This window comes from Argiope bruennichi, chromosome 7 (assembly GCF_947563725.1).
Source record: "Argiope bruennichi chromosome 7, qqArgBrue1.1, whole genome shotgun sequence".
Taxonomy (NCBI): Eukaryota; Metazoa; Arthropoda; class Arachnida; order Araneae; family Araneidae; genus Argiope; species Argiope bruennichi.
The window spans coordinates 16,845,707-16,865,125 of record NC_079157.1 but is presented as its reverse complement, the minus strand read 5'-3'; the positions used below and the strand labels follow the sequence as shown (position 1 = coordinate 16,865,125).

At 30.9% G+C, this 19,419-nt stretch overlaps 1 protein-coding gene across 2 annotated transcripts in view; it reads left to right on the top strand.

Moving 5' to 3' along the window:
* LOC129976446 (alpha-tocopherol transfer protein-like) overlaps positions 1–19,419 on the top strand; it is a 96,023-nt gene that overhangs the window by 17,808 nt on the left and 58,796 nt on the right. Inside the window, exon 1 of one of the 2 annotated variants that reach the window (XM_056090024.1) lies at positions 17,907–17,982. The exons of the other annotated variant lie outside the window; for it this stretch is intronic. The gene's annotated coding sequence lies outside the window, so the exon portion shown is untranslated. Of the gene's footprint in view, positions 1–17,906; positions 17,983–19,419 lie in introns of those variants that run through there. 2 annotated transcript variants of the gene reach the window in all.

The window sequence follows — 19,419 nt, the reverse complement described above, 5'->3', positions numbered from 1 at the left end:
TTCTGTTCCCCTTAATGTCTTGAAAACAGAGATTTTATACGGGAACTAAACGAGATTTGTACCTTTAGTTCTAGATGTTTTGACAAATATAGGATTCTTCGATTTATTATGAATCCACTGCTTGTGATTTTGGCCATAAATTCTAAACAAAAAATATCTTTCTCTGTTTCCCTTAATGTCTTGAAAACTTGGATTTTATACGGGAACTAAATGAGATTTCCACCTTTAGGTCTAGATGTGCCTGGATGATTTGATAAATACAGAATTCTTAGTTTTATCATGAATTCACAGCTTGTGATTTTGGCCATAAATTGTAAAGAAAAAATATCTTTTTCTGTTCCCCTTAATGTCTTGAAGACATTGATTTTATACGGGAACAAAATGAGATTTCTACCTTTAGTTCTAGATGTGCCTGGATAATTTGATAAATACAGAACTCTTAGTTTTATCATGAATTGACAGCTTGTGATTTTTGCCATAAATTCTAAAGAAAAAAAAATCTATTTCTGTTCCCCTTAATGTCATGAAAACAGGGATTTTATACGGGAACTAAACGAGATTTCTGTCTTTAGTTTTAGATGTTCCCAGATAGTTTGATAAATACAGAATTCTTAAATTTATCATGAATCCACAGCTTGTGATTTTGGCCATAAATTCTAAAGAAAAAATATCTATTTCTGTTCCGCTTAATGTATTGAAAACAGGGATTGAAAACAGGACAGGGAAAACAGTGATGAACTAAATGAGATTTCTACCTTTAGTTCTAGATGTGCCTAGATGGTTTGATAGATACATAATTCTTAGTTTTATCATGAATCCACAACTTGTGATTTTGATCATAAATTCTAAAGAAAAAAATATCTTTTTCTGCTCCCCTTAATTTTTTGAAAACATCGATTTTATACAGAAACTAAACGAGATTTCTATCTTTAGTTCTAGATGTGTCTAGATGATTTGATAAATATAGGATTCTTATCTTTATCATGAATCTTTGACTTGTGGCCATAAATGTAATATAAAAAGTATTGTAAATGAGTATTTCTGTTACCCTTTTATATCTTCAAAAAAGGGATTATATATGGAAATTAAATCAGATTTTCTAGTTTCAATCCCTGAAATTTTGATGAACATCTGATTGCTGGCTTTATCATGCTATCTTTGTTTATTTATTTGACCATTGATACTAGAATAATTGAAACAAAATTTAAAATAATGAATGTTTTATTTGTCTGCCTTTTAAAGAACAAAAACAACTTCTAGAACACACGCACAGTTTTTTTTAAATGATTACTAAAAGTTACAGCAAAATTGTTGCTGCTATAAAGAAAACTCGACTTATTATTTTATTTTTGGAGTCATTTTAAATTGAATCATTATAGATTACTCGAAACTTCTAGATTCTAACGAAAAAGTAATTAAGATGATATCATTAAAAAGGATGAAATTGAAAAGATACATCTTTACAAAAGACAACATAATTTTTACAAGATTGAAGGAAAATGCGTCAGTAAATATGCTTAACTGAGTTTGAAAGATTGAGAAAATTATTAGACATAAGTAATGATCGAGGAAATTTCCAATAAATAATAAACGGAAAATTTATAAAAAAAATTATTATCTTCTACATATTATCTTTATTTCTGTACCGATTATAGATTTATGTAAGTTTATATATTCCAAACGGGACTTTCAATTCAATGTGAAACTTGATTAAATATAATTGAAATCTTTATCTTAACAACGTTAATCATGTTGTTTAATCTTTATCCCTCTCTCTTTATATATTTATATACCGGGTGTGGCATAAAAATGCGCAAACTTCAAATATTTATAATAAAAAAAAGTAATGCTCGAAAAAAAATTGCGGTTTGCGGGAATATGTTCAGAGAGCCTTTGGAATTTGCTATTTCCATTCAAAAAAATGTATGCAAAAATGACCGATAGATGGCGCTCACACGTCATACCGAGACGGTTTATGCCAATCAGGAGAACAGAGCACAGTAACATTATAGTTATATATTAAAAGCAAACGATGCTCAACATGACCGCCACCACAAGGTATTAAACAAGTTAGGCGCGTAACTACGCCTAATACAGCTGCGTGTAACATGTAGGCATCGATGCCACCAACAACCAATTGAATGGCATCTTTCAGTTCCATCAAAGTGGCAGGAGAGCCCCGGTAGACACGAGACTTCAGGTATCCCCACAACGAAAAGTCCGCTAGTGTAAGATATGGCGATCGTGAGGGCCACTCATTCTTACATCCTCGGCTTATCACTCGGTCCTAAGTGAATGTGTCTAGGAGGAACGTCTTAACGGAACTAGCAACGTGGAACGGGGGACCATCCTGCATGATGGAAGATAACGCACGTCTTTGCTGCAAAGCAGGCATAACGAGATCTCGCAAAAGCCTAAGATAGTGTTCTGAAGTGACGAAACAGGTTCTACAACCGGATACAGGACAACGCTCTTCAAAAAAGAAAGGGCCTGGAATGAAGGACGCAGTGAAACCGCACCAAACAGTCACATGCGGAGAATGTAGTGGTTTTGTCGTGTACACACGAGGGTTTGATGTCGCCCAGATACGACTGTTTTGCGTATTGACGTCACCATGCAATGAAAAGTGGGCTTCATCTGTAGACATAATGTTCAGTAACCATTGTGGGTCACGTTCCATTTGTGCGAGCACCCATGTTGCAAAGGCTTGTCTTTTTTCGCAATCTTCTGGCAACAATTGGTGAAATGCCTCTATCTTGTACGGATGCAGTTTCAAGATTTTGTGCAGAATACGTCGGATCGACCTTTCCGGAATTCCTGTTATTTTACCTGCTTCACGTGTTCTGGAGCTTCCCGTTGAAGTCTCGGCTGCCATATTTCTCAAGACCCTTTGGACAACAGGGACGCGGTCAGCGCTGACAGATGGTCTGCCACTTCGTGGACGATCCTTTAATCTTTCCGTTTCTTCAAAACGGCGAACTAAATTCAATTCCCTTCACCGTTCGTAACTGTCGCAATGCATTTGTCGCGGATTCGCCGTTCTTATAGAATAGTTTAATTACTTATGCTCGATCCGGTAACGATAGCATCGAATCGTCTGGCTTCGAATGACAGATCCATTTCCAGCCTTGTGTTTATAGCTATGCTGATTCGCATAAACCGTCTCGGTATGACGTGTGAGCGCCAGCATTTTTAAATACATTTTTTTAATGGAAATAACAAAATCCAAAGGCTCTTTGAACATATTCCCGCAAACCTCAAATTTTTTATTATGATTTTTTGAAGTTTGCGCGAATTTATGCCGTACCCGGTATATATATAATGATATTTTAAACTCTTAATTTAATCCAAATTAATTTCCAAAGCTTTATCATAATTTAGCCGATTGTAATTTCATTCTCCTATTTCCAATAGCCAATTCCATTTTCTTTACTTGATTAATTCAAGAGAAGCTCTGTAAAAATGCTTACATTTACACTTTCACACCCTCCGCATGACGGGATAGAAAAATGTCCAGTAAGTACATTCTTTTTAACCCTTTCTAAGGCCTTGGGAAGTATGCTTCCCACCAAATTTATCCATCTTTATATGAAATTATGTAGGTTGGCATAAGCTCTGAGAAATTTTTTTAGAAAGACAAAAACTTAGATGTTTCATTTCTTTATCTCACACAAAATGATGTGTCTTGATTTGTTACTTAATTATTAATTAACCAAATTAATTAATTAATCAAATTAAATTTATCTAATAAGTTAAATGAATCCCTTTTCTTATTGTAATTTCAAGCCTAAAAATATTTTAACATTATATGATTCGAAAAAAAAATCACCCTTTAAAGGGTTAAAATATCCCTGTGTTTCCCTTATTTGTGATTGACATGCGTCAGAAATCCCTATCAGAATCTTAATAAAATATTAGCACTGTAAAAAAATATTATCCCTATCAATATCTCATGTTATATAAAACGAGGGATAATTTATTTCTCTCTCTCCCCGACTTCTGCTTTTGTGCCGCGCTATGGCGGACGTGCTTTGTCTGCGCCTTCTTGTAAATAAATCATGCCTGTCTCCCGCGAGAGAATAAAACGAACTTAAAAATACAAAATTTCTTCACTGCTTGTCGAACCTGCATTCTGCTTCACATAAAATATATGCTTACACACACACACACACACACACACACACACACACACACACACACATATATATATATATATATATATATATATATATATATATATATATATATATATATATATATATATATATATATATATATATATATATATATATATATATATATATATATATATATATATATATATATATATGTTAACATTTTTTTTAAGCAGAATCGTGGTCGAAGACAGAGAAGATACTTTCGAATTTTACACTTCGCTTTTATTCCATCCCGGGTGGCATAATTTATGTACAAGCAGAGCGACGAGAACATCAATAAAGAATGACATAAGAACGAAAAGGGGAAAAGCTAACAGAATATCTCTCTCCGTGATTATATACTGTGAGATTTTGATAGGGATTTCTCTACACTTGTCGAATTAGATAAGGGAATTATAGGGATCTTTAAAAAAAATTCCTTTAGCTGGACAATTTTTTTTATTCCTTCACTTGGAGTGTGGGAACTTGTCGACTGCAGCAATTTTAGAATTTGTGTTGAATTAATTAAATAAAAAAAAGGGGGAATCGGATCAGGAAATAAGAGAGCATTTTAGAATGAAGTTAATATGATCTAAATTAATTAAGCTTAAATTAGATTTTAAAATATCATCACAAGCACACACACACACACACACACACACACACACACACACACACACACGCACACACGCACACACGCACGCACACACACATGTAACTCTTGTTTACTAACTCATCATTAAGTGTTTCAAAGCAATTGGACAAGAAATTTGAAATTAAGCTTTCTTCTCAAGCGGCAGGCACCAAGAAAGGATTTTCTCTGAAATGTCAGGCGGAATCAAACTATGTAAATATTTAATATAATGAATAAATATATTGAATTTTGACTTTTCCTGGAATATCTTTTGAAAATATTATGGAACCTCAACTATTTTCACACCACGTTAAAATTCTAAGAATGAAACTGCATCTCTTGTATTTACTTGAAAACATTCTTTGGAAAGATCATTACGATGGATTGTAACGTCCTATTTTGAAAAAGAAAAAAAACTTAACTCGTTCAACTAAATCTCAGTTTTTTTTTTTTTTTTTTTTCATCTGAATATGCGAATAATAAATGAAATAATGGGGCACATTTTTTTCAGTTTCCAGTTATTTTTCATTTGGAAGCTTCAGATATTTTCAGTAGAAGAAATTGAAAAGTTTTAGTTATGTTTTGAAAGTTTCTATTTTTATCATTTAAAAAGATATTCATTTATATCCTTTTAGCAATAAAAGGATATAAAAGAACAAATAAGGGGAAAAATAAAGGATAAAAGGACAAAGGGAAAAAATAAAAGATATAAAAAGACAGATAAATAATTAAATAAAGTTTTATTTAAATAAATAAATTTTGCAAATAGAAATAAATGAAAGGGACAAATAAATTTTAATAATAAAGCAAATACAGTCCTTTTAATAACAAAAGTATATAAAGGAAAGAATTTATGTCCAGTTATTCAGTTCTGTAGTGGAATGATGATCCGTCCGGCGCCAATGTGGCGGAATGACGATCGTTCTTTTTCGTTGGGCGCCAATGTGGCGGAATGAAGATCGTTCTTTTTCGTTGGGCGCCAATGTGGCGGAATGAATATCGTTCTTTTTCGTTGGGCGCCAATGTGGCGGAATGACGATCGTTCTTTTTCGTTGGGCGCCAATGTGGCGGAATGAATATCGTTCTTTTTCGTTGGGCGCCAATGTGGCGGAATGAAGATCGTTCTTTTTCGTTGGGCGCCAATGTGGCGGAATGACGATCGTTCTTTTTCGTTGGGCGCCAATGTGGCGGAATGAATATCGTTCTTTTCTGTTGGGCGCCAATGTGGCGGAATGAAGATCGTTCTTTTCTGTTGGGCGCCAATGTGGTGGAATGAAGATCGTTCTTTTTCGTCGGGTGCCAATGTGACGGAATGAAGATCATTATGATACGTGCAGTGGAAGCAAGAGCACCCATGTTTTGGGGAACATTTCTTTAATGATCACATTTCACACAAAACAAACACCAAAACGAAGTGGCGATGTCTGATTAGGTACACTATGGGGGTGAGTACCTAATCAGACATCGCCATCTATTACCGAAAAGAGATGATAGAGTAGTGCAATTGCTACAGTTCTTTATTTATGGCCATGCAAAACAATTCATTATGATTAACTCACTTAATATTCAGCTTCAAGATAAAAGTGGAATAACGCTATTAATAATAGAAGATGTGTGTCTGTGTTGGAACAAATAATTGTTTCATCTAAAGCCACAAAATTTCGTTCATATACATTTTGGACTACACGAGAATAATAAAAGACAACGTGATAGAAGATAACAATAGATAATGTGTGTCTGAGAATGTGCTGGAGCAAATGATCTTTTATCCATAGCTACAAAATTTGATACATATACATTTTAGACGGTACGGGAATTATAAAAGATAATGTGATAATGTGAAAGATAATGTGCGCCTGATTGCGCATTGGAGTTGAATCACCGTTTTGTCTAGAGCTATCAAATTTGATTCGTACATATTTTAGATGGCGCGAGAATAATTCTCATTGGAATTTTATTTAATTAAAAATGAAACAAGACTGAGCCATGTATTTCGAGATAAACACTCGAAAATATTTTAATACGAAACTAATTTTTAGCTGTTTTGAAATTAAAAAAAAATATTTTGCAATGATATCAATCTAATCACTTCAAATTTTCTCTGAATTGCTTCTATTTTCTAAACGTTCTTTCTTTTGCTAAAGTTTAACAATAGAATTCCATTATTGTGATGTAATTCAGACCTTTTTCTTTATTTTTTAAAACTTTTAATCGCGTGATCCTCATCCATCGTTGAAAGTTAAGGAAAAGTGAATCTGCTAATTGTCTGAATAACTCACATGAGAAATAAGAATGTGAAATTACGTTATTGTAACAAATGGAATGTAATTTGAAATAGATTACTGAGATTCTTATTTAACTAATTAATAACACTGTGTCATAGAACTCGACGTCAATTACCATATTCTTCCTTTAATTAATATAATTATGAATACCAAATAATACATAACAGATTTAAATTGAATTAAAAACAAATAACTTTATGGGCGAACCGGCGGAGCACCAAAGGCAAATGCATGCAAACATCATGTGTTCATGCAAACATCATGCGTTGTCATGTTCGAATCCATATCGAATTCATTTATTCAATCCTTCCTTACTTTAGTTTGAACCCGATTTTCTAGCAACATATTCTGTCATATGTAAATATTAACCTAATTGTTACAATTTACTACAATTGTAGAAAATGTCCTTTGTTTGTGACAAAAATAATTCAAAAACGCTTTGAGCTAGACAGATGAATTTTGCATACATCTTTACAGCAAATTTGTAGATTTCTATCAAAGTTTGAGCAAAATCCGCTCAAAGGGAATATGTCAGTCCGGTTGTTCTAATATACGTTAATACGATAACTACAATCGATACATTTTGGGAGAAATTCAGCAAGGGGTTGATAAGTCTGTCAGTCGGTATGTTCAGAAACATGTAAACGCGATAATTTAAAAATGGAACTACATAAAAATATCAATTTTCGAATCGATTCAATATCGATTTTCATATTTGATTTCCGGATACTATTAAACGCATGCCAGTGTTTAATTTGTCAAGGATGATGCAATTGATTCAGCAAAAATATTAAAATTCATACCAAAAGTTAATATTTCGTAACTATTACACGGGAATCGAATGCAGTGCGTTTTCTGAGATTAAACCTTTATTAGAGAGAAAGTTTTGAGAGACCATTTTAAATGACGCATCTGACTAACATGATGAATATTTAATGTCAAGCGATCGAAGAATTTGATGTCACTATTCTATTAGGCAGATTCCTATAGGAAGATGGTTCTCATGAAGACATGACGGGAACATTGAAAATTGATCATGTTGAAATTTTCATTTAGTTATAACTTTTTTTATATTGAAGATAGAAAAATAAAATGAATGAATAAAATGAAATTAAAAAATTAAAAATATAGAAAAATCTAATTAGCCAAATGAGCGGCTCCTTAATAGGAACAAATTTTATATTTAAAATGTTTCTATAACTGCAATATCTAAGAAGTTGGAGGCTGAAAAGTGATTTTGAAGCCGTTAATTTGATTGCTTCTAACATCAACAATTTATATTATCAGGTAGTAATTTAGATGTAAAGGAATCTATCTTTGCCTTCCAGCTAGCAGAGAGGAATTTTTTTTGTTGCAATAATATTCTCGGAGGAAACGAGTATCAAGCGTTTTGTTAATAAACTCATCTCACTCGATCGTATTGGCTCTGGAAGACTGAGGTATATCTGAGTACGAATGACGGAAGAAAAATTTTCTCCTTCACATGTTGAAGTCCTAAGTTCAAAATATTTCACATGTAATTGCTCCTTCCTACAATGAAAATCATAAGAAATTTACATTTTTTGATAAAACAGAGATTCTTTTTTTTTTGATTATGAGGTTTGAGAATTTTAAACATTCAAATTTTTATGTATTGATTGTTTTCAGATTAATTTCTTTACAATAAAGGTGATATAATTTCTAATAAGTAAAGTGTTCTCTTGTTAATTTTTTTTTATGTTTTTGGTGTTTTCGATACAATTATAAAAATTGTTCATTTTCCATGGTAACTTTATTAACAGTATTTTTTTAACTTTCTCATATTCAAAATATAGAAAAGGACTTTTAATGATGACAGATTTGAACTCGAGATTTTGATGAATCCTAACTTTTCAAACCTTCCTGACTCCGAAAAACAAATTTTTGTCATTATGTCTGTCTGTAAGTCTGTTTAGCTTGATGAACACGATAACTTAAAAACACTTTGAGCTAGACGGATGAAATTCGGTGTATGATCTCAGATGACCAAATTTAAAGAATCCTATCACATTTTGAAAGAAAATCCGTCTGTCTGGCTATTTAAGTGAAACTCAATAACCACAAAACGCAAAGAGCTATATAGATAACTTTTAGCTACAGATTTAGCATCTACTTTTTAAATCCAATTTTAGCTCAAATATCGCCAAGGGGTTGTCCGCCTGTCGATATGTACTTTCCTATATAGGGCCGCGGTGGCCTAGTGGTAAGGTCTCGGCTTCGGAACCGGAGGGTTTCAGGTTCGAGACCCGATTTCACCGAAGAGCCGTCGTGTAAGGGGGTCTGTTGCATGTTAAATCCATCCTGACCAAACGTCCTCCCGCTGGTGTGGTGCGGTGTGGAAATTGGGGTGCCAGCTCAGGTGTCATCCTCGTCATCTGACCGCGGTTCAAAATTACGAGGTCCGTCCCAAAATAGCCCTAGCGTTGTTTTAAAAAAAACGGGACGTTAGTATAACTATACTAAACTAATCTTAAATCAATGAAATACGGATTGTTATACTTTGCATCAAATTTTGGTGTCAGTCGGCTGCCAAAATTATACTGTAGATTCAGCAAATAGATTCAGTTCGTCACTATAGACTCAGTAAAAATGTTAGATACGCTCCTAATATCTATATTTTGGAATGGTGAACGATAGACGTTCTACAATTTGTGGCCTTACCAATGATCCACAACATTATACGGAACAAGTAAAATATGATCTTTATCGAAGAGGATACGAGAAAATTTCGTGGAGACCACATTCCCTGATTTAACATACAAAGATTTACTAAAATCGTCATATTTAGGAAGAAAGTAAAATTAGCGATCGAGATTAATAGTTTATGATTGTTTTGAATTATTTTTTCTACATTACTAGTTTACAAAGCGTATGAAAGAAATGGAAAATGATGTGAAATGTTTCCAATTGACATCAAAATATCTGGAAATCTAGAATAGAACTTTATCATTGGTCTTAAAATGTTTTTACTAATAATAAGGGTAAGCAAATATCGACTCTGTATAAGATACAGAGTTACAGGTTGCAGGATATTGAACTCTGTGCAGGTTATTGAACTTAGAGCTACACATTTTGAGCTTAGTTTTGTACTCTTTCCTAAAATGTTTCTCACTAAAAAAAGTTGAACAAAGTTTTAATAATATTTTTAATCAAAAATCAATCGAATCACAAATATTTTTTTCCGAAATTTTGCAGCATTTTGTTGAATAATAATTCCTTTTCTACTAATTTCTCGTTTAATTAGTTATTTAATTAATCTATGAATTAATTTAAGTAATTTAATTTAACTAATTAATTAGTATTTTAATTTAATTAATCATAGTAAAGTAAAATTATTTTAATCAATGTAGAAAATTAGCTAAATTATGCAATAATTAATTAAATTAAATTAATAATTATTTTATTAATTTAGAAAAGCAATAAAATTCTTTAATAATGAATTAAAATGAACTAATTTAACAATTATTTTATTTTGAATTATTTGTTAAATTAATTGAATTATTTAGTAATTAATCACATCAATTAATTAGATTACATTACTTGTTAATTAATTTAATTTTAATTATTACTATATAAATTTTTTACCGCCATTAATAATACATGTATTTCGTTTAGCCAATCGATTACACCGGAAAAGCACGCCACAAACGAACCTCTACTTTAGATTACAAAACAAGAAAGTGATCAATCACAAAATTTCATCTATGCAGAAAAAAAAATATGTGGTTTTATTTTACTCAGAAAACAATAATGAATTGTGATAAAATGGATGTTCATTAACTTATCTTGAAAAATCCCCAAAACCTCAAAACAAAGCAAAGTTAATAATAGATAGGCATTGTTTCCAGATAATTGTAAGAATTCGAGAAAATTACTTTGCGAAACACAAAGAGAAAATGAATATTAACCATTATCAGGCAATAGAAGATAAGGAAAAGTGCGCGATCGGTTTTAAATCTGTTTTAACTTGGAAGAAAAAAAGAGTAAAAGATTGCAAATAGATTACAGGTTTTCAACTTTGAACTTAAGTTACTAAAATTCATTGAACTTCAGATGACTTAAATATCATTTTCCAACTGATATTTCAGTGTTTATAATCTCATATTCTGCAAGATTCTTGCTTCCTGTTGAAAGATACGTTTTGAAGATAAATTATTATTATTATTGATTTACTATTTAGAAGATAAATAACTATTTTAGTGAAATTTTTTACTAAATTGATGCATTATGTGTTAAATTTCGTATAGTGAGGTTAATAATGTGTGCATTTTATACAGCTTCCTGCTGATATTTCTGTTCTAATTTCATATAATTTATACTATAGGTATAAAACATTATAAAAAATAAATTTTATCCACAAAAAAGGGCGTGTATTAAAATTATTAACATTCACAAAGATAGACAGACAGTGATTCGCCAGTCCTTCGATGGATTTGCCCAAAAGTTGAAGTACTTTTAAAATTTTATGAAAAATTCACTTGTTTAATTTGATTCATTTGCCTTGCTGTCGTTTTGAATTATCATATTCGCCTGCATACGAATGTACAGAATAAATACCTGCGATTCATAGACTTGTCTCGAAATTTCCATGCAAAAGTGGAATTTGCAAATTTACAAATTTGTTTTAACATTACATACTAAATTTCATGCGTTCGATATTCTTTTATCCCTTTTTAGTATAATTCAGGAAAGGACTTTACTTTTGGACTTTTGAAAACACGGACATTCGTCCTGAAAGAAAGTAAAAGTTGTCTGTTTTAACAGCAGTTAAAAAGCACAGCTGCAATTTGACCATTTATAGTATAAACGAAAACCTCTTCCTCTATTAATAAAAAGGGAGAATGCTTATTTTTTTACCACAACATTGGCGTTCCATAGAACAGACTGTTAGACTTAGGATTACCGTATTAGGTACAAATACACTTTAAAAGGTAAAAATACGCGCATTGTAACATTTTTTATGTACCATGAATTGAATTGCAAAATTAGATATCAATAGAAAGAAATTGATGATCTTATATCTCTGATAATAATAAAAGAGATTGTATCTGTCTGTGTTGCCGCTCTACGGGCCAGATTATTTGACGTAGAGCTAACAAACTTGGCACTCGTATGTTTTGGGCTTCAATAATGTGGGTTTCAGGTGGATTTTTCTAGAAATTTAATTAATTAAAAATTAAACTAAATTTTGAAATTTCTCAATTTTCAAAAAAAAATATGGGATAGATTTTATTTTTTACATGTTAAAACTATCTTTTTAATAACAGCAGTTTAATTAATATACAATATTTTCCTGAATTTTCTTTAAAATATTTTTACATAATAATAAACAATATTCATTGTTACACTTATGATCAGGCCACTTCCACATTTTGGCATTTTCATCAAATTTATAACTGCTTGTTTTATATTGTTGAAATTTGAGAAAAAATTGTTAATAACCTATGTAAGTTCACACGAGGAGTAAGAAAATGAATTTATATTATTGAAAAAACAAAGATAAGATGTGAAACAAATTAACCAGATAATTTAATTTTTAATGGTGATATAAAACCGAAAATTCAATAGGAAGGTTCATACATACAGTAAGTAAAACAGGTGTAAGTTTATTAAAAAAACACAAGATTAATGTTTATCGCAATTTGGTATTTAATACATTTTCGAGAGATTCATAAGCATCAGGTTAAATGTAGTTAATTTGAATTATACACAATTATTACTCTTGACAAGCAACTTGATCGTTGGAAATATCTTGAAAAAAAAATGAAATTATTAAACATGCATGTATTAAGAATTAATGATTAATTAAATATGAGAATCTCCTTTTTATTATCTTTAATATCGATATTTTAAAATTTTTTTATGGAATGACAATAGGGTACCTATAATTTTCACTTTCAAAGATACTTTTTAGTTCCGTAAGGGCCGTGGGGGACCTGGTGATTACTGGAACCGGAGGGTTTCAGTTTCGAGATCCGATTCCACCGAAAAACCGTCGTGTAGGAGGGTAGGAAATCTATCGGGGCCAAACGTCCTCCCGTTGATGTGATGTGATGTGGAAGTTTCGAGAGGTGGTGCCAGCTCAGGTGTCGTCCTCGTTATCTGATCGCTGTTCAAAATTGTGAGGTTCGTCCCGAAATAGCCCTGTGTTGCTTTGAAACGGGATGTTAATATAACTAAACTAAAGATAAACTTTTTATTTTCTTCGTAGTTTATATGGAGATAAAGATAGTGAAGTTCAAGTACCTTAAATGACACCATGCGTTGCGTCAACACTTCATTAGGAATGTTAAGATGTTCCATGACAACATGGATATTTTAAAAAATGTTATTGACCGGATAATCACATCATCTTTCACAACTAATTTCACGTCATCTTTCGCAGAAATGCAAATTTGCTTTCCTTTCCTTATGTGGATTGTGCAGAAAGATAGTACTTAGTGTAGTTTTCCCTTTGCTTTTAACAATGGAAAATATCGCACAATCAAATAACTGACGAAATATTAAAAAGGGGTTGAATTTCATTGTATCATTTTAATTTGTAAAAAATCAAGTTTAAATATATTTTTTTAAAAATTGTCACACTTCAGAAAATACATTGCAAATGAATTAAATTGGTATCATTAAAATAATTTCCTAACCCCAACAATTAGAAAAAGTTGTACAACAATATTTTCTTGCTTTATTACGAAAAAATGCCAAACTCTAGCAATTTTTTAAGAAAATGTAAAATTCCAGAAAAAAATTGCTCCGACATAAATTTGTTCTGTCGAGCTCCAGCACACACACACATATGCACGCTCGCACACGCAGACAGAGAAACGTAGACATGTACACACATGCACGCACGCACGAACGCACACACATATATGCACGCACGCACACGCAAACAGAGAAACATAGACAAGTACACACATGCACGCAGGCACGCTCAGACAGAGAACCGCACGCACGCACACACACACACACACACACACAGGCAGGCACACACACACACACGCACGCGCACACACACACACACACACACACACACACACACACACACACACACACACACACACACACACACACACACACACACACACACTGTCTGTTATAATTAGTAAAGTCATAATTTCTTTTCAAGCTTCAAATATATTTAGTATGCGAAATATTAATTTTCCTTTAATATTCAGAATATTATACTTAATCTTACATACTTATTTCTCCACTTAATGAACGAATAAGCAAAGATCTAAATGTATATTATATGTCCAAATAATAATATAGTATCCTTAAATGCGAAAACTTCATGTAATTACTTGCCATGATGTCATTAAAGTGAGGTAGGCAGGACAAGTGCCCTGGGCCCATTACCAGGAAGTGTTAAATTGGGGAAAAACTAGTAGCATTAAAAATAATATTTTTCTTCAACTTTGAATCCCCAGAATTAAAATAAAACTGCTTCAAACAAAAATGAAGACTCCTTTCTTTCAATTTAATATCTTGATACCTTATTTTACTTTTCATTAGAGCTACTTTGAAAATTCCAAAATTCAAATCATTATTTGAGTTTTGCATATAAACAAACATTGTATCTGATATTGAAAATTAATTCATGAACGTTTTAAAATATTATTTTTTTAATAATCAAAGGCCGATATATCGCCTTAATATAAATAAATCATGCGAGTATTATTTGATAAAATCTAAGTCCGGAACACAAATTTTTGATAATCGAATATTCCTTTCTCCGTTTAACAGCAATAACAACAGAAAACGATTAATACTTTGACAGGGTGATAAATTTCATTAATAGAAAAAGTACTATTATTAAAAAATATATACATTTATATGATAAAAGATAGCATGCAGCGAATGACGAACCATTAATCGTTTGCTGTTGCCACTTTTTGAGTATGAGGACCAGAAAAAAACTCTGCCTCTCACCCCATCTGTATCATATCAGCGTTGGATTTAAAAATTTGTCTTCGCTCGGATTACAACTCTGTTATTGTAGCTCAGTTTCAGATCTTCAACTTATAATCATTTAAGTGCTGAACAGTATTTGATATTTAATAATTAATCTAACAAATTTAGAACAGTTACATAATATAATTAAATTCCAGGATAGACATAAATTTCACAGAAATTCGAAAAATTTTCATGTATTTATTCTTGAATTTCTTTGTTTTGATTTTTAAAAAATGATGCATTCTAACATCGTAGTCGTTATTTAATTTCAAAGAAAGGTTTTTGAATATTTAAAAAATAATTTCCTTATTATTAAGCATAAAAAGGAAATATTTTAATCAGTATTCTACTCGCATTTTTTTTTACATATGTTCAATGACTGTATATCGTTAGCTCAATAATTTCCTTAAATTTAATTCGAATGAAAATTTTCCGAATAATTTCTTTAATAATTCCTTCCTTAATTCTTCCGAATAATTTCTTCCTTCTTTCTTAAAGCGTGTCAAAACTTCTTGTGAAGGCTTTCTCTGGTTGCAATTTTAACTGAATCTTTCAATCTCAACTCTTTCATTTCTTTGGGACATCATACTGATATATCATAGAAATATTTTTTAAAAAGTTCCAAAATCGTTTCGCAAGATAAAAAATTGTTACTCAATATTTCGAAGAAAAATTTGAATATTTAAACGTAAAACCATTTAGTAAGAAAAACAACAAAAAAAAGTTTAACTGAGAAATTTGAATAATTATTTATGTAAAAAGTTTGATATGTTAGGAAAATATAAAACGAATATCATTCCGCTGATTTTGTCAGGAACTCAATAAGCCTGCTGGGATCTAGTACAGATGTTTTTCGGTACAATATGAAAAAGTCATACTTTTGTATTTGCCCTGAATGCCATTGTATGTAACTACGCTTCTATTTATACATTTCCACATTTTATTTTATGATGAGAATTAAAATTACTTTTTCCAATCCAAATTCGAACATCAAAGAAAATTTACTAACATAGTCAAAAAGCATAGTCATAGTAAATTTGTAAACTAAAAATGATAAGAAACATAGTTAAATAAATTTTCAATAGTATATTTATTGTAATTATAAAAACAAGTAACAAAAATTATAAATTAATTCATTTTAACTAGAAATTATGGAAAAAAATAATGCTCAAGCCAAACTAGGACGGATAAGAAGATTTTGCAAATTAGTTAATACTTGAAATGAATTATTATTTTGTATGTAAGTCGTTTTTTATAACCCTTTTAAGACACTAAGGCATAGATTGCACAAATTTTTCACAAAAATTAAGTTTTATATTTTCTCATTCCAGCAACCATACTCTTTTTAATTCATCTTTACAGGAAGTGGCGTGTTTCCGAACTTTTTTCTTAAGGTATTCCAATAAATTTTCGATGGAATTTGTATTAGGGCTTTGGGGTGGAGTGTTCATGAGGTGAGGGCAATTATATAGAAGATAGGAACGCACTCGATAAGCTTTATGTTTCCGATCATCGTCCTGATAAAAACACCAGTTTTTGCCAAGTGAAAGTTCCAGCACATATTATTTGAAATTTTTCTTTAAAATGTCGATATATATATTCTGATCCATTCTTCCTGCAATAAAATGCAGCAATTGAAAACGAGAAACTGTTATTAGGCCCTGGCCTGATCCCTCTATATGCTTCAGAATTCTTTCAAATATTTTTGTGCCAAATTCCTCTTTTCTCCATACGTAAGACTTGCTATCGGATTCAAAAATGTCAAATTTGCTCTCACCAGTAAATATGACATTTTTCCAAAAAGAAAAATCCTTGCTTTCAAGTTCCTTGCGAATTTAAGTCTTAGTATGGTTTCGCTTACTTATGAAAGGCTTCTCTCTGGCTTTTTTTTCCATTGAGAGTTGCTTTATGGAGCACGTTTTTTTTATTGTTGATGGGCTAAATTTTTCCCCAATTCCTCTTCAGCAATAATTGATAAGTTTGGTGCTCAAAGGAACGGAATCGATTAAATATCGATCATCTGCTTCTTTCAGAATCATATTGTGGGTTGTCTTAAGCTTATTTTCCGCCTAATTGTTGGTTTTGAAGCATTTTATGATGTCATTAACCATTTAACGACTGTCTCTGATATTTCTGGCACATACTTTCCATCTTGAGCCTGCTTACTAACCAATTTTCTTAACTCAATGCTCGTTTGGTTCATTTGCTATGATATTTTAATTAAATTAGTATTTAATTCCACAGTAAATGAAATTAAGAAATTCCCCTGAACAATTATAATGTTAACCAGTAAATGTGGCAGTAATTTTTACCCAGAGTTGCAATTATTTGGTGCTTAATTGTGAGATGTCCGAGTTTCACTTGCGAACTCATTTTCACAAATATTACTTTTATGTCTAAATTTTTAATTATAATTTATGAATTGGTTTTATTTTTAGCTGTACAATAAATTCACTGTTAAAAACCCTTTCACGTTTTTTTCCTAATTGCCTTTACTTAAAATATTTTGGCAGAGCAAGTTTTTTTCCTATGGTGTTCGAGTTTGACGACTAGTGACTGTATATATATTAGTTTTGGATACATTTGCTTGAACTGAGTTTTTGTAGCTGAATTTTGCATTATTTTGTGGACACTATTTATATTGCGTCAACGCTATGATTTAAAGCTAGGGAAAATGTTCTTTTCCCACTGGATAGGTTAATTCTTATCAATAAAGGCAAATTTCATCACAGAATTGCATTCTAGCATCTTGTTTATCTGTTTTGTAAATTTTATCATAAGTGATCAATTATTTTTTTTATCATTGTGATTTTATCATGCGTCCTTCGTTCTGTTTTGAAAAATAAAACTTGGAATCTTCTAATTTAGAAATCAGAAAATAAATTCGCACTGTCTAACGATAACCATTTTTCACGAGGAAAATATTGTTTAAGAGGTAAGACTAGAGTTTCTGTTTATTTTTCTTGTTTTCAAATTTTAGTTACTTTCTATTGATAAACATTTTTAAATTGAATTATGTTGTTTTGGTCAGTCAACATTTTGATAAAAATCATCTCTTAGTTATTGAAAGCTATTTACTTCACAAGATGATCGTATCAGGAAGTAATTAGTTCTTGAAAAATGTAGTAGTCGTAACCTTTCATCTGATGAACAACTAAAATACCAAACACATATTAAAGTGCTTAAATGACTGTCTTTTTATTTTTATATTAAGCGAATATTTCCCAAACAAACCATTCCAAACCATTTCACACAAAAGCCATGAAGTTTGAAAGGATAATAAATTTGCGTTATAGAGTTAGTTCCAAATTTGTATTTTATATACTTTTTATTTATATCTTTTTATATACGAAGAAATTTATATTTTATCTTATAAAATATTATTTGTATGAAAAAATGTATTTTCATATATATATATATATATATATACAAAAGTATTAAAATCAAATTAATAGGAAAATAAAAAAAAAACCAAATAAAAATTAAACCAAAAATATATATAAAAAAGAATCCGGCCTGAAGACTTTTTCAAGGGTCACCCTCAGGCAGGGATTCAAAGAAAGAGATTTTTCTGTGAAGGAAATGCAGACATTAGTCTAATAATGATTCCTCGTGACCCGAAAATCCCTTGAAATTAGGCCCAAGAGATATACCATTTTAACAGAAAGGAAAATACAAAACAACAAATTAGAAGAAAATAACTACTACTAAGTAAATATACAATAACAAAAATACCAATAAAAACAAAAATAGCACTAAAGGAAAAACGAAAAGGCAAGAATATACCATCTGCAGTCAAGGAAATTTTAAGCTATCGATTGTGATTCCCGCTTTTTAAAAACACTAACGGTAAAAAAAGCTAACGGTAAATTAGGTAAAAAAATTGTTATATATATATATATATAGTTGAATATGAAATTATGAACGTTTTGAAAATAATACTATAATGAATCCTGTCAGTATAAAGTAGGCAGACATTTGTGTATATTGTTTCTCATCTTGTGTATATTGGTAGTTGTTCTCCTCGCAATAAATGAGGGAATACTATGTCAATTGATTCTTATGTCTAATTTAAAGTACATTAAACCAGATTTTTGGACTGCAATAAAATTTTTGAAATCTGTGGTAAAAATAATATAGTAAGACTGATCCATGCTGCAAGTTACGTGAAGAATAAAATCATTCCCTTATATATGAATATGCACATCGAAAGATAGCCAACCTTAAAAGAGCCAAAATTTAATAAAGAATTTAAGTAATAAAACCTTATGCCAAAGTCCTTCATCTAATTTTTAACCTATTCACCGGATTTAGATTTCTGTAATGAATTAAAAAGTACATATACATTTTATACAGTTTAAAGTTTTGAATT